Raw genomic sequence first — 16,409 nt, forward strand, 5'->3', positions numbered from 1 at the left:
GTATAAAAGCCGAGACAGGGAATGCAGCAGCCTCTTTGTGATGACACTGGCTAGTGAGAGGATGTCACAGCTCACCATAGAGATAGGGAGGGAAAGCCATAAAATATTGAAGAAACCGTACAGATAGTGTGTGACAGCAGTGAAGATTAGTGTGTGATAAAAAGAGAATAATACAGATTTAATCCATAGGGAACAAGAGATACTTTCCAGAATGTCATGTGTGTCTTTTGAGGACAATTGTAAGCTTTATAATATTTTTCATTTCCTGCAAAACAAATTTCCTGGACAATTTCAGCAAATCTGGTGAAATCAAATTTCAGTACATTCACTCAGCACTACTGGGGGCTTCTTATTCCTGGTTAGTGGCTATACGAGTAGAAAAAATGGCACATGAGGCTGCAAAGTGCACACAGTTCCATTATAGAAAAGTCTTCTTTCCACATATTCCTTTCCCATGGTATTGGCTTTAAATATGTAACTTCTTCACCATGAACGCATGCAGAGAAGAAAAGATACTCAGCAGCATGTGATAGCGATACACCAAAGCTAAATCTTATACAGTTCAATGATTTATGCCCACATTTAGTCATTTAGGGAGCTTTTACATCTCCCTTTGTCTCCAGGCATGCTGAAGTTCTCAAAAAAAAAAGATAAAAAAAAATGTTTTTGTCCTCAGCCAACTTTTTACGTCCATGCACTCTGCAGAGCTTTTCCTCCGCTGACTCTTTTTGTGCTCCTTAAATCCGTCAGGAATCTTGATATGATATAAGAAGCAGAGTCGTGCTATATATCTCATTTTAGGATTCCCTCTTGGTTTATAACATCTCAAATGTTCCATTTTTATCTCTCATTAATGTTCTCAAATCCTTCTCACACCTTCCAAAATCCTAAATAGTCTTGAATCCTGTGGAGGGTAGATATCCGAAGATAAAGTAGAGATTGTACTAAAAGGAAGGGAAAGGAAAAAAAATCCTTGAGTCCTCGGTTAGGCCATCTTTTCATCGTAAAAACATCTCTCTGGAGAATTCTTTCCCTGTAAATCCTCGCCTCGATTCAAGGTGGATTTAGGCTATTCAATACATTCAACAGTAATTTACAACTGAACTTGTGTGTAACATTCCCTAAAAGTATACGTTCAATGGCCATCTTCATCCTATCTCGCTTGTGTTCAGCCTCATGTGTAGAACATCTGGTAGATGGATTTCGACTTAAAACCAAGAGAAGGATTGTTTTCATTGTCGGTGATAAATTCCATATCAACAATAGCAAGTGTGGTGGGCGAGTTTCTGGAAAGAAACCCAGTTTTTTTTTCACTTTTTTTTTAAATTCTTTTGTCCATAATTGTATTAGGTCTTTGTATTACAGAGTAGTGTTAGTGAAGAACTATATAGCAACTTATGCAAAGAATGCAATCGATAGGTCCAGGGCCGCTCCTGCCATGAGGCGAGATGAGCATCTCGCTTCAGGCAGCGATCTAAGCTGTCAGGGGACAGCAAAATACTGCTGCTCCCGTGAGACTGAGACCCTACATACCGACCAGCAGGCAAGACCAGTCACAGTGTCTCAATAGCATCTTGAATGATCACAAGCCAGGGGTGGAAGGAAGCCCGCCGGCACCAGCGCTATTTTCAGCTGGATGTGCTTCCTTGAGTGCACATCCAGTTGAAAAGTATTGCGGAGCAGAGAGCCACCGGCTCCCTTTCCCACAATACCCATCCACACCACTGGCCTGTTAGGGGCCAGCAGCAGCAGATGACATTAAACATATGGGGCCACAATGGGGGACATTATTGTTGTATGAGGTCAAAATGGGGGACGTTATTGTTGCATTTTACGGGGGCCACTGTGGAGGAAATTTATATAATATGAGGGCTAGAATGGGGGACATTATTACTATATGAGGGCCCACCAGAAAGTGGATATTGCTAATTTATTGGGGCCACAAAGGGTGACTTTATTGTTGTATGAGGGCCACAATAGAGGGCATTGTACTGTGTCTGTCATGTTCCGATGGTGTCTGACATGAGATGAATCTAGTTCTGTGCTATGATCTCTTTTATAAATGGAAACCATGATGCAGATATGAACAGTCACAAGCCACAATACTGATCGAGATAGTCTTTCGCCCTAGTGTCTACATCAAGAAATTTTGACCTCAGTATTTACTCTAGTACTGCCAACAGCTGGAAAATCAAATGTAAGGAGCCTAAGAGCAACATGTAGTTACTGAGCCGTTGTTGGGCAATACTCATGTATTCATCAACATATGCTCCACCCATAAGAAACTTGGAGGTGGTATTTACCCGTATCTATAGACTATTCATTTGTTGATCAATATGGACATTAGTGAGGGAGGAAGTAGCTAGCTTCTCTCTCAAAATGTATCCTCCCATACTGTCATGTAAGGTAATGGATTCACACTATTCAAATACCCTTTACTACACTAACTATCCAGGATCTCTTACCCAAATTCCAGGCTTCAAGAAATATCAAGTTAAAGGGGTTATCCCTAAATTATTTTTTTAACTATTAGCCAAAAAACAGCGACCGTTCCTGCCGGTGATTCAGCTGCTTCACGTCAACAGAGCAGCTCTTTTTCTCCCAGGTTGCTCAGTCAACGGAGTGTGACTTTTGACCTCATGCTGATTGACAGCTGGCTTTCCGCAGTTATGCAGCGGGGAGCTGGCTGCCAATCAGGATGACATTGGCACTCACGCCACGTCAACAGAGCAGAGCGGAAGAGAAGAAGAGAAGCCATCGCTCTGTTGAGGTGATATTAGCGGAATCGCCAGAAGGAGAGGTCAGGCAGGTAGTTAGCAACTACCTGCCTGTTTTTTCTTAGGCCCACAGTAAAAAATAAAACAGAACAGGAGCATGTGGTTTCACTATTATGTAGACATACATATACCATTACCAAAGGGTAACAAAACAACGCAATGGCCACCATAAATAGAACTTGTGGCCTTCTTCTGCACCAACCCAAAGGAGGAGCCCTATACTATTGACAGTTTGCTGAGATCCAAAGTACATTAACAGGGTGTGACCGAGTTGTAAAGGAGGAGTGACAGAGGCCTGAAGGGGCATGGCAGAGGTATGACCATAAGGAAATTTTTTGATAAATCATTTCCTAAAAAGTTGGCAAGTATGTCCTAAACTACCCGTGACAAAGTCCCATGTACGTCCCAACATCCAACACAGGTACCGTATGTCCATACGTCTGTTGGTAACATAGCAAAGTGTGAGTGATATCACATAGTGATGTCACCAAATTTCAGAAGACTTGTAAATTACACTTAATTACAAATATGTAATTATTGCTTTTACATAATATCCACACTTAATTGGATGTTATCATGAAGTTTGAAAACATTGCTCTAAATGGAGTTGGACCTACATAAGACAAGTGCACCTACTCTATATACTTCATCTGTTTTGCTTGTTAACCATTTTGTATATGGGCAGCATAGAAACCACACAATTTCTCTGAAGTCCTACAATAAATTATACATATATTTTGCATTCTACTTTGCAGATGAAAACCACAGAATTTCTTCAAGGAAACATGTAAATCCCAAACTAAAGTGTTTTATCCAGTGAGCACCGAACCCAAATCCAGCAAACATTGAATCTAATTCCCTTTTTGTCCTATGATCAAGAATAACTTTACAAGGTGAGTTTACAATGATAGTTTTGTATCTTGAAGTCGTCTTCTCTTAAAATGAACAGAATGAAAAAAACATTCTTTCAGATTGTTCTGGCTGGAAAATAGTAAAAAAATGATAATTTTACTTTAGTTCATGGCTCCCACTAAGCATTCAGGGAGTTTGGGAATATAACTTGACAAGGAACCTGGAGAACATTCTCTGTTTTGTTCCAGGATCAAAACCCCTGGGACTAAAGTGTGTGCCAACATCATAATAGACAAGACAGCACAAGAAGACGGCCAAGAATGAATAAACTTAGAAGAAGGGGAATCTTTAGCTGAAACACATAAATTCATGAAACACCCACAGTTTTTGTTTTGGTTCTTCCTTCATCTGACGGTGACTTGAGAAGCTATAACACACATTTGCTTATCAGGCAATCATAGGACCAGAGTTAAAGGGATATTCAATTTCAAATAAATAGTGGAATGAAAAAATACATAGATGCAATAGCTTTTGAGACAGAGATATCAATGGATAAAGCTACACGTGTCCTTATTTACCTTTCCTCTTCATTCAACATATACTGAGATGGGTGGAAGAAGATGGTCAGATCTTCATGTATCTTTGTGGTCACCTAGTTGTGGCTTACTGCCTTTCGAGGTCTTTGCTGTCATTATTGTATTGAATATGTATCAGGAAAAGTTATTGGAGTCCTTGATTAATCGAGGAGGTAAGAGTTAACATTTGTATATATGCAGGGTGTTATCTAGCCCAGCATGTTCTGTCACTGTTGGATAGCTGAGCTTTTCTGTGTATGTTGATACATGTCTGAACAACATCAAACAGATGCAGTAGAAGTTCAGTCTGCTGAAAGCACTGGAAGTGACAGGATGGCAAGTGCAGTACAGTGCGGCTCTACAAAAGAAAGTGAGGAATTTGGAGCTTTGTCCAGTGATTAAATTCTTTACAAAGGAAGTAAAGAATCCTAAAGAAATCCATGAAAGCATAATTGCTGTATATGGTGATGATGCACCTTTCTACTACCAAGTAAAGTTTTGGGCCAAACAGTTTAAATGAGGTGGCAATCAATGGAAGATGACCACTGTTCAGGACGACCTGTCAAAGTATCCTCAGAGGAAATGTGCCATACAGTAGAGGCCATGATTTTGGAAGATTGTCGGGTCAAAGTCAGTGTAAAAGCTCATGAATTAGTCATTTAAGTTGGCATGGTGTCCAATATCATTCATGTTTTGATGAAGGTCAGTTCCCGATGGTTGCCACAAATGTTGACGCCTGAGCAAAAAACATGTCCCCAGCAATTTAGCCAAGAGAATATAGACATGCTTAGAAAAAATCCAGAAGACATCTATTCTCAAATTATTATGAGTGATGAAACCTAGGTCCACCACTATGATCCTAAGACCAAAGAGTCCATGCTAGGGAAGCATGAGTGGTCATTAACTCCAAAGAAATTTTGTGTCCAGAAGTCAGCTGGAAAACTCATAGTGACCATTTTTTGGGCCATTGAAGGCGTTTTATTACCAGAATTCTATATCAGTTGCGTGTCAGAAGCAATTTCTGGATGAATCTAGTGACCTATGCTGCTATAAATGCCAGATGATGACAGCAGTATAGCATATTTCCAGCCTGGACATAGCTCCATATACTATTACTAGCTACCTGCTCACAACTTTACTCCATTCCCTGTAACTGCTTAGAGGAAACAGTGTTTCTTCCACTCAGATATGCAAATTGCCTCTTCAGAGAAAAAGAGGACTTGTACTCTATAGCGCCACCTATTGGAAGCAGCAATCCTACAAGTCACAATCTATCCTTTAACGATTCGTGCAACATGACTTATGATAAAAGCCCAATCAGAATCTCGATTTGCAGACATGGTGTTTCGGGCTGTTGGCCCTCATCAGTGCAAAGTATGAGATCTGATTTGGCTAGATGAGAGGCTTTGGACTGAGGTCTAAGGGGTAACATTTCTCCTTGTGGAGAGTGACATACCGGCTCTGCCATGCCAAGGTAAGGAGCCTTATTTGCCATGCAATGCTCCTCTGGGAAATTTAATATGCAAATTGCCTCTTCAGAGAGAAAGAGGACTTGAACTCTATAGCGCCACCTATTGGAAGCAGCAATCCTACACGACTCGTTATAGGGTTGATTGTGACTTGTAGGATTGCTGCTTCCAATAGGTGGCGCTATAGAGTTCAAGTCCTCTTTTTCTCTGAAGAGGCAATTTGCATATTAAATTTCCCAGAGAAGCATTGCACGGCGAATAAGCCTCCTTAACTTGGCATGCCAGAGCCGGTATGTCACTCTCCACACAGAGAAATGTTACCCCTTACACTTAGATGAAATGTAAACATCGTAGCTGATTGATTGCCTCTGATTGGCTGCAGCGCTCTCATTTGCCCCTGCCAAATGTTGTCATCAAGAAGTCGGGGAGGGAACATTGCTGATTACACAGGAGCAGCACTGTTTTGGGAGCTGAGCATGTTTTTTTTTCACCTCCCTGCACCTAAAAATATGGGGTTATCCAGTGGTAAATAACCCCTTTAACTGTTCTCTTTATTGATGCAATTAATTCTACTCCAGGATGAAGAAAAGAATCTCATATTAGCCACATCATAAATATAAAGGTAAATGTAATATTAGGACAAGTCAGACATTCACATGGTTAATTCTGTGCAAAGGATAACAAAATCTGTAAACTTTTATTGCAGCTTAGAGGCATTACTTTCAAAACATTTTAATGACCGTTTTATGCCAATCTTTGATGAATCTGCCCCAAACTCTTTATTAATAAACCAACATTGTTAGCACCTTTAATCCATTAAGGATGCACCCATTTGCGGTCTTTGGTTGGACAGACCTTTTAAAACAAACAAACTAAACATCTATTTCTTACAAGGAAAGCTAGGATTTTTGTGAGGGGATTTAGTTTTTTTTCAAACACTTAAAAGCATTATTTTATATATTTTTTTACAATATTTATTATTCCTTTAAAGGGACATGAATATGCGATCCTAAGATCACATAAGTAATACACCGCACTGCTGTTAGGGCTCATCTGTCGGGGTGCATTTTCCAATGGAAAATCCAAACAAACAGTTAGTGAGTAGAAATGAGCGAATTTGTTCGGCATTTCAAATTCGGGTTCGTGTTCGGGGTTCCGACTTGTTCGTGCCAAAAATTTGGCTCCGCCCACGAACATCCCTGATTTGCCACGCAGATAACATAGTGTATGGCTGACTTTGAGGCCATTGTCCAACCACCATCTGCCATAGCAATCCAACTACAACCCGCGATCGTGCTGCGGGGGCGCCAATGGGCTAACAGAGGAAGTGTGCTCCCCCTGTCAAGCTCCTCATGTGCTCATTGTTGACAATAGATTGCAATGGGTTAAACACCAAGGACATTAATACTAGTAGTAACAGGAGGAGCCCAGCTGTGTATATCAGTCGGGCTCCTGCAACAGAAGCTGTACTGTGCAATCAACATGACGGATTTATTCATCATGGAGCACAAAGTGACCTTTGCTCAGTCATGGCACATATATATCAAATAGCAGATAGGGGTTATTATAGTTTTTCCATTTTATTCATGTTTCACACAAATAGACTATTTTTTTATATCAGTTTTTGGCCCATGTGTCCGTTTTTTCCATTCATATGTCAACCTTTTCTCTCGTAAGCAACAAAAACTGATGGAGGTTCCTTAGACTTCTCTTAAAAACCAATTAGTGAAAACAGCAGACTGATGCACCTCAGATGGCATCCATGTGGTGCCCATTTTTTAGTAGACCCGTACACTTGAATGGGCATATTTGGTCCGCGAGTTGGACATGTCTCAGTTTTGTTATGTGGAACATCGGTTAACATAAAATCTGTGACATGTCAATAGCCACGTATCACAATACTACTTATTTGTCTTTTTGCCCTTTATTAAAGATATGAAAAAGTTTAATGGTATCATTTTAGTTCCCAGGCCCATAATTTGCTTTTTTGCAAAATTGTGAAAACTAAGGGTCACCTTTTTCGAAGACCTTAAAAAAGACCGAAAAGTGGATATTTCACTTGCAAGCTCTAAAAACAAGACAACAAAGTTTTCAGAATCTTTCTAAGACCTTTTCACTTAGCCATGACTCAGAGAGCCTTAAAGAATGGTTGCCAAAAACCAAACAGCAACCTTGAAGAATCAAACCTGTGATGTGATGAAAATGGAATCTCACCACCCTTTTTGTTCATTTTAATGAGTTATGGGGTCATATATTATTCTTAGATGTTCACCTGCTAGTTTGGTATTGCCAGTATACACACATGGAGCTGGTTTTTCCTATCAGGATTTATACTGGATGAAACTGCTTTTCATGTAAAATTCAACACATCAACTATTTGAAATAATAATATTTAAGAGTGGTAACTGGCCAAAAAGAAAATGTTTCATAGTTTAAACTACCCACAGCTCCCTGGGGTACACGCCACCATGCTAGAAATTGAATTTAGTAGTTTAATCAGACTTCCAGAGTTTCCTTGAACCTCTAAAGGGCACCACTTAAATATGGATGGATGTCAGCTGCTGCTAGAGACTTGAAATATTAAAGAACCAGACATCCAATACCCAAGACAAGTCCCATTTATGATTTTTCAGATTTCAAAAACACCAAACACCAAAGATAACTTTACATCCACAAAATCATCGAGGATAACAAAAAACATCAGCGAGATTTGGAAATTCTCACTCCTGTTATTTTTCTTCTTTTTTTTTTCGGAACAGAATGATGGATAGAGCAAAGTGGTAAGCGATATTCAGTTGTAACTTAATATTTCAATTGCAGTATGGTATGCATGGCTAGCCGAGAGGTAAGAGGCTTGTGGCTTTATAGCTGTTATGAAATGGTAAACCCGGCAGGTCAGCCTGTAACTTGTTGTTCTTGATAGACCAGATGTTGTTTAAAGGGGCACGGTCTATTTTACAATGGAACATCTTACCACTGCCTAAATAGGGTTGAAGTAGTGGATACAATTAAGTGATGATATTAGACCTTTAGATGACCAAGGAGGAGTTTCAGGTAATACTCTTGGTCCCTAATGTCTACCATGATAACGGTTGAAAGGACCATTGTTCAGTTGTTCAGCTCATTTTCGAAGGAACTTTGAAGGCAATTGTGCTCTTTTTCGCATGGCGCCCTAGGTGTCCAACGACTTCTTCCACCTTTTGTGTCTGCTCTGATGCAACAGTACCCAATATACAGTCCTATAAATTAAAAGTCTACAGGCTGGAAAAAAGTTGTTCTTTATGTCTCTCGGCCATTTAGAAGACTAAAAAGAGGTCACCTTGTTTGCACCCAACTCCTTAGAGACTTGAAAAACTCAGTAAATAGGGAGCAAAGGACAAGAATAACATTTTACGATTTTACGGTTGACACTTTAGATTGACTTATTGAATGGATAGAATTATGCCTACTAGTTTAGTTTGATAGATTGTGCAGGTAGTAAGACCTAAAAGGGCAAACATTTTCCTTGAAATCAATGTACACCCTTTAGACTCTGGCAAGAGAATATGGAAAGATGGCAGATGATCATCACCACCACCAATGACTTGAGCACATATCCATAATTTTACCACCACTATCTATGGCTCAATTACACTGCCTAATTAAAGAAACAGATGTTTAATTTCCAAGGAGTCATAAATGTTAAGCTCAAAAAAGTGATGGGGTGTAACAGCCTGGGTGATGGAACCACTGTACTGTGACCCAAGTAGAGCCTGGAGGGACGTGACTAGGTGCCACACCAAGACTGACCTTGAATGTACGGCAGCTGATGATACCACCATCCGAGGAGAGCCGAGGAGGGGGAGGGCAGAACCAGGTGCTGTACCAGGGCTGACCTCAGATACATGGCAGCTGACCCCCAAGGGTCATGGAGGCTGGAACAGCCAGGAATGCATAGACTTGGCAAATACAGGCGGACACAGCAGGTATAGTGACTGGCATGGCAGACACACAGGGAGCCAGGTGCTGGCAGGCACAGCTGACATACAGGCTGGTGCGGGCGGACACAGCGGGTAAACAGGCAGGCAAGTGCTGGCACACCTGGCTGATATACAGGCAGATGCTACTGAGCACAGCAGGTATACAGGCAGGCAAGTGCTGGTGGGCACGGCTGATATGCCAGCAGGCAGGCATGGCTGATACACAGGCAGCCAGGTGCTGGGGGCACTGCTGATTTATAGGCAGGCAGGTGAGCTGAAAGATATAACTGTAACACAAGCAGGCAAGGCAGGCATGGATATACAGGACAGGTATACTGATATATAAGCACTGAAGACCTGAGAACTAGCAAGCTTGCAGGACAAAACCAACACATTGCTCAGGCACCTCCTTTCTGGTGGAGGTGCCTTAAATAATAAGTGTCTCTCAGCCATCGGCTGGAGATACTTTAGGACGGCGAGCGCTGTCCCTTTAAGAGGGAAGGATCATGCACTCACACCCTAAGCACAGTGCCCAGGGATCTGTGAGCCATACACAGACCCCGGGCACCAGCAGTAGGGGAAGGATGAGGAAGTACGGGACTGCGTCGAGGTGAGTAAGTCGGCGTCCCTGCCGGGGAAGAGAGGCAGCATGCAGGGATGCCGGCACTACAAGTGGAAAGGTGTTGTGCAGCAGACAGGAAAGCAAATATGGAGTGAGGACTTTACACACTGGAGACCACAGGAGGACAGGTGTAGAGGGGATGCAGGAAAGTCCAAAGCAACAACGGCTGATGGAGGATCACTGCAAACAAACAGTACTAGGAGTCATTTTACCAAGACACAGGCGTGTGTCTTTGTAGGCCTCAAGCAGGCCTAGGCAGATGTTGTTATAGTGGTAAGCAGTGCCACTAGTAAAACCTGACATGGAGCACAGCAAAAGGCTGCAGCGATAGGGGAAGGTGGTAAAGCCCTGCTGAGACAAGGCAGGTACATATCAATAAGAGGTCAGGGTGTAGGATGAAGAAAATCAAGTTTTCTCACTGGTGGCAGGAAAGACCAGATCTTCGGAAAAGAAACCTTTTTAACCACTGATCATTTTTCAAATTATTCCAAGTAATCGTTCTTAATACCATGCCACACAATATGTGAGGATCAACCTGCACCACCTTGAGAAACTCATTGGCTCCATGAAGTGGAAAATTGTTTTTAAAAGGAATGACAATCACAATTTTAGAACATTTCCACATGAATGAAAATATCTGCAATAGACTTCTAGATCAGAATGGGAAGACAGCCACTATTAACTGTATGAATAGATGGTTATGAGAGACTGGTCACAGTTAATAACCCTGGTCCATCTACAGTCCATACAACTGAATCTCATGAGCGGAGAAATTTGCATTACAATTCTTGTCGGTGGGGTTTTCAAACTGCACATAGTGTGAAAATCTGCATGGAAATAGGATGATGCTGCAGATTATCAAATATGCACTATACTGTTTCTGTTGAAGAAATACTGCGATTTTCACTCTTTAAAGGGAACCTGTCATGCCGGATAATGCTGTTAACCTCCATATGTGGGGTCAATCGGCAGGTTGATAGTGTTGAAAAGGTGCCCAGTAGCCATACTGAAATCAAGGCTACGGGCAATAAATTAACTTTATTCCTCATAGGTTCTGCCGGCTTTCAGTCACAGAGGTGTACCGGCGCGCCTTCAGTCACTGCTCAGTACACACTGAGCTGCGGATGTAAGTGCGCCTCAGCACTAGGACTAAGAGCCGGTTCTACACTGGTAAGCTATAGAGCAAGCTGTCAGTCAAAGTTTTGAGGTGTGCTTACAGCGTCTGCTCACAGTGCTGTGAACAGTGATTGTAGCAGCTCCATGCACGCCTGTATGACTGAAAGCCGATTGCTTTTGGGAGAAATAAAGTCCATTTCGCTTGCAGTCTGTTTGCACTATGGTGGCCAAGCACCTTTCTAACACTATTAACTGTCAGATTAAAGGGAATATGTCGGCAGGTTTATGTTATGGAATACGAGAGCAGCATTATGTAGGGACAGAGAGCCTGATTCCATCAATGTGTCACTTACTGGGAGGCTTGGTGCAGTTTTGATAAAATCCCTGTTTTCTCTTTATGAATGCTGAGCTGTTTATAACCCCACCCACATCACTGATTGGTAGCTTCCTGTCTACATAGCAAGCTGCCAATCAGTGGTGGGGGTGTGAATACACAGACTATCTAGACTACATGATGATACTCGACAGCTAGTCCTGCAGCGATAATCTCCTGCCAATAAAACACTGATTGTATTGAAACTACAGCACACAGCTCTCAGCCCCTACATTATAATGCACTGAAATGAAATATCATAAACCTGCTGACAGAATCTCATGAACACTATATCTGCATATTAATAGGGTTATTTAACGTGACAGGTTCCCATTAATATTTTGCAGGTGCTGTTTGCGCTTTAAAACAACAAATGCCGATCAGTAATGATTGATTTAAAATGCAAACAGGGCTTGGTTAGTAACAGCGAGATCTTATAGTCTGACTACTAATGCTGTTGTTGAGGGATGTAGAAAGCAGCGCAGCATGTTGGGTTTCCTCAATCTGAAAGTTTGTATCTAACTTTTGATAGAAAGGTGGGTTCTTAAAAGTTTAGGAAGATAATTTTTTATTATTTTTAATTAGGGTTATTTAGAAAAATCTCCAGTATGTGGCTGCCTGCTATTTTCTTAATAAAATTGGCAGCCGCTTAGTAACAATATGCATTTTGAATAAGACTGATATCATGTGTTATGTCTATTGCAAATCCCAATGAGCCGGTGTATAACATGGGGATTCTGAGAGAACCAGATGGAGTGTGGCATGCACCATACTCGCAAGCCCTGCACTTCCCATTACACATTATATCTGTGCTCGTCAGAGTGCAACATTGGGCAAAGCCATTTTATCTCCCATAGAAATGACAGCCTCAATTACTGCTTATATTCCAACAATTGAGGACGTGGGTTATATACCCTTGGTCATATCACTCTTTACTGAAAAAGAAAATGAAAGTTACTGCTCTTTATTCCTTGCAATTTGCCTCTTCAGAGAGGAAGAGGACTTGAACTCAAGTGCCACCTCTTGGGAGTAGCAATCACTTATCTTAAGTCATGTGACAAGGCTCGTTAAAGGGTCGATATTGACTTTTAGAATTGCAACTTCCAATAGGTGGCACTAGAATTTTAGTTCCCTTCCTTTCTAAAGAATCAATTTGCATATTTAATTTCCCAGAGGAGCATGCATGGCTTATAAGTCTCCTTACACTGGCATGTCAGGCATGCCAATCTCCACAAGGAGGAACGTTACCCCTTAGATCCCAGTCAGAAGCCTCTCATACAGCAAACTCAGATCTAATTCTTTACACTGATGAGGGGAAACACTGTGTCTACAAATTGAGATTCTGGTTTGGCTTTTATCCTAAGTCATGTGGCAAGACTCGACTTTTAGGATCGCTACTTTCAATAGGTGGTGCTAGAGTTCAAGTCATCTTTCTCTCTGAAGAGGCAATTTGCGTATTTAATTTCCCAGAGGAACATTGCATGGCCTATAAGTCTCCTTACACTGGCACGTCACTCTCCACATGGAGGAATGTTTCCCCTTTTATGCCTTGCCATGCATATACAGTAGTGTTCAAAATAATAGCAGTCCAATATGACTAACCAGATTAATCACTGTTTTTGGTATAAATTATATTACCACATGTCAAACAATTGACCAGTTGGTGCAGTAGATTCTAAGAAAACCAAAAGACTCAGCATTCATGATCTGCATGTTTTTGAGTCTGTGTATTTGAATAATTAATTGAAAGGGGTGTGTTCAAAATAATAGCAGTGTGAAGTTCAATTAGTGAGGTCAATCATTCTGTGAAGAAACAGGTGTGAATCAGGTGGCCCTTATTTAAGGGTGAAGCCAGCACATGTTGTACATTCATTTCTCCTTGAAAGCTTGGGAAATATGGGTCGTTCGAGACATTAAGAAGAAAAGCGTACTTTGATTAAAAAGTTGTTTGGAGAGGGTAAAACTAATAAAGAAGTGCAGACAGTGATAGGCTATTCAACTAAAATGATCTCCAATGCTTTAAAATGGAAAGCAAAACCATTGAGACATGGAAGAAAACGGAAGACTACCATTCAAATGGATCGAAGAATAGCCAGAATGGCAAAGGCTCAGCCAATGATCAGCTCCAGGATCATCAAAGACAGTCTCAAGTTACCTGTGAGTACTGTGACAGTTAGAAGACGCCTGCATGAAGCTAATCTCTTAGCAAGAAGTCCCACTGTTAAACAAAAGACATGTACTGAAGTGGATACAATTTGCCAAAGAACATATCAACTTGCCTAAAGAGAAATGGAGAAACATTTTGTGGACTGATGAAAGTAAAATTGTTCTTTTTGAGTCCAAGGGCCAGTACAAACTCAATATTCAAGCCACAATACACTCTGAAGAAAGTGAAGTGGTGCAAGCATCATGATATGGGCATGTTTCTCTTACTGTGGTGCCAGACCTATTTACCTCATACCAGGGATCATGGACCAGTTTGCATATATTAAAATACTTGAAGAGGTCATGTTGCCTTATGCTGAAGAGGATATGCCCTTGAAATGGGTGTTTCAACAAGATAATGACCCTAAACACACCAGTAAACAAGCAAAATCTTGGTTCCAGACCAACAAAATTGAGGTTATGGAGTGGCCAGCCCAATCCCCGGACCTTAATCTGATAGAACACTTGTGGGGTGACATCATAAATGCCATTTCTGAGGTAAAGCCAACAAATTCCAAAAAATTGTGGGATGTAATTGACTCGCCCCCTGGGCCGTGGGGCACTCGAGACCGGGCTTCAGGGCAATGCTGGGAGTAGTAGTGGGGACCCGGTCCCGTGGCTCAGGGTGGTCAGACCAGTGGCAGCCTTTCATATGTTTTGGGTAATGTCCGACTACGCCACCCGTGGATTGCGGTCAGGGAGGACAGCCGCTGCAAGGCAGACCGCTGAGGCTGGTGTTGGGGATGCAGCAGGGAATAGTACAACTCCCCACGGGAGGAGTGTAGCCTCAGGGCAGTGTAATAGGATGCTGGGGGTGATGGTGCAGGCGCAGCAGTAACCACACAGAGTCCAATAATGCAGTCCAGGGTCTTTTACTGCAGAACTTATCACAGACCCAACAGGAGTACAGGGTAGGAATGGACCTGGGTGTCTGAGGGCATTCGGGCGAGCTCTGCTGGTCAGGGTGAGTGGGTAGGCCTACCGTTCTCTCTCTGCCCTTGCTGACTATCTCCCCTTTTAGTGGTATGATAGCCCACGTCCCTGAGCTGGCCGTGTAGTACGCCTGTATGGCTTGCGACTCGGGCCTTAGGTACCTGTAGCTTCTCCGTGCTGTACCGGTCCCTCTGTGTGGCGGAGCCTCCAGGCTTCTTAGGCCAAGGGGCCTGAAATCCCTTGCGGGTAGGTTATCTGCTGCAGGGCCTGCAACCCTGACAGCCTCGGACCCCAGTGTCCGGTTGTGTAGTCTCTCTCTGCCAGGACCGGCTCTCGTCGCCTCTGTCCCTGGCTTTCTGTTCCTCCTTTGCCTCCTGGACTCCTCAGCTGCGGCTGACCTGTCCCTCTCTTCTGGGAACCCTTCTGGATGCCTCAGAAGTGGGTCCTGGTTTCTCTAACCCTGCCCTCAGTACCAGTTTTTATAGGGGCAGCCTGCTCCCCCTACTGGCCTAGAACAGGAGGTGCTGCATGCAAATGGTCCATAACCAGAGAACCTCCCTCCTGCTCTCAGACACAGCCTTACAAGTTTGTGGCATCAAGGCCTGGGGTGACACATTCCCCCCTAGGAAAGCTTAGTACTCCGGGACTAAACAAGAAACATGATACAGGGTATAAATTATAACATAAACATAACAGAGAAGAAAACAACAAACAACACCACATATTGAGTTCTTTAGGTCACAGTATGGCCTGTGACCGGGTGTCCGTTTCACCCAATAAAGCGAAGTCTCAACCGGTGCGGGGACCTGTCCAAAGCAAACCCCAAACGTTGGCCCTGGGCGTGGCTGCAAGGCGAAGCAAACTACTTTGGACCTCTCGGGACCACGCCAGACAGGTTTTTCTTCCGTGGCCGTCTTCGAAAGAGGGCACCAAGTGCTACTATCTACATGGTGGTTCCGGTTATCCAAAGTTCATAACCTGTCAGTCTATATATCTAGACAAACTGGAGAAAACACTATTAGTTACAGGTAACAAACATATTAAATATATACATGGTACATTTAGATCTTGTACCTATATCCTCCAGCGAGCTTGTGTTTGACCCCTAGTGCTCCTGGTTGACCTCCTTAACCCACTGTCTGGTGGTGGACCAACCTGGCTTTCCCCACTATCATTGAGGGTACAGCTACTAGCTGGGTGTACAGGCAGGGCAGGCCGCTGTCTGCGGGTCCTTTGGCTTACTGCAGGCATGGCAGGCTCACTGTCAGCAGAGGGCTGACTCTCCTGGGCTGATGGCGTGGGTTCTGCCACCTCTGGGGCCGCTTGCTCTTCTTGTTCTTCCCGTCCTCCTGTAGGCTCCTGCTGGGTAGGCTGAAGGAAGTGTAGGACGGGTACCACTATTGCGCCATTTATCTGAGTCCAGGTCCGGGGGAACTCTCCGAGAACTGTGCTGATCATCTCTTCCTTGTCCTCTGCGGGTTCAAGGTCATCTTGATCTTCACTTGGACTCTGTAGTTGCTCGGGGCAG

General features: G+C 42.8%; 1 long non-coding RNA gene across 1 annotated transcript in view; it reads right to left on the reverse strand.

The window, feature by feature from the left end:
• Positions 1–429: 429 nt before the first annotated feature.
• The window catches only part of LOC141257971 (uncharacterized), a 109,822-nt gene continuing 93,842 nt past the window's right edge, over positions 430–16,409 (reverse strand). Inside the window, exon 3 of the long non-coding RNA XR_012318152.1 lies at positions 430–944. This is a non-coding gene — a long non-coding RNA (uncharacterized lncRNA). The remainder of the gene's footprint in view (positions 945–16,409) is intronic.

This window comes from Phyllobates terribilis, unplaced genomic scaffold (genome assembly GCF_046119375.1).
Source record: "Phyllobates terribilis strain yellow unplaced genomic scaffold, ASM4611937v1 Scaffold_3__8_contigs__length_932513732, whole genome shotgun sequence".
NCBI classification, from domain to species: Eukaryota; Metazoa; Chordata; class Amphibia; order Anura; family Dendrobatidae; genus Phyllobates; species Phyllobates terribilis.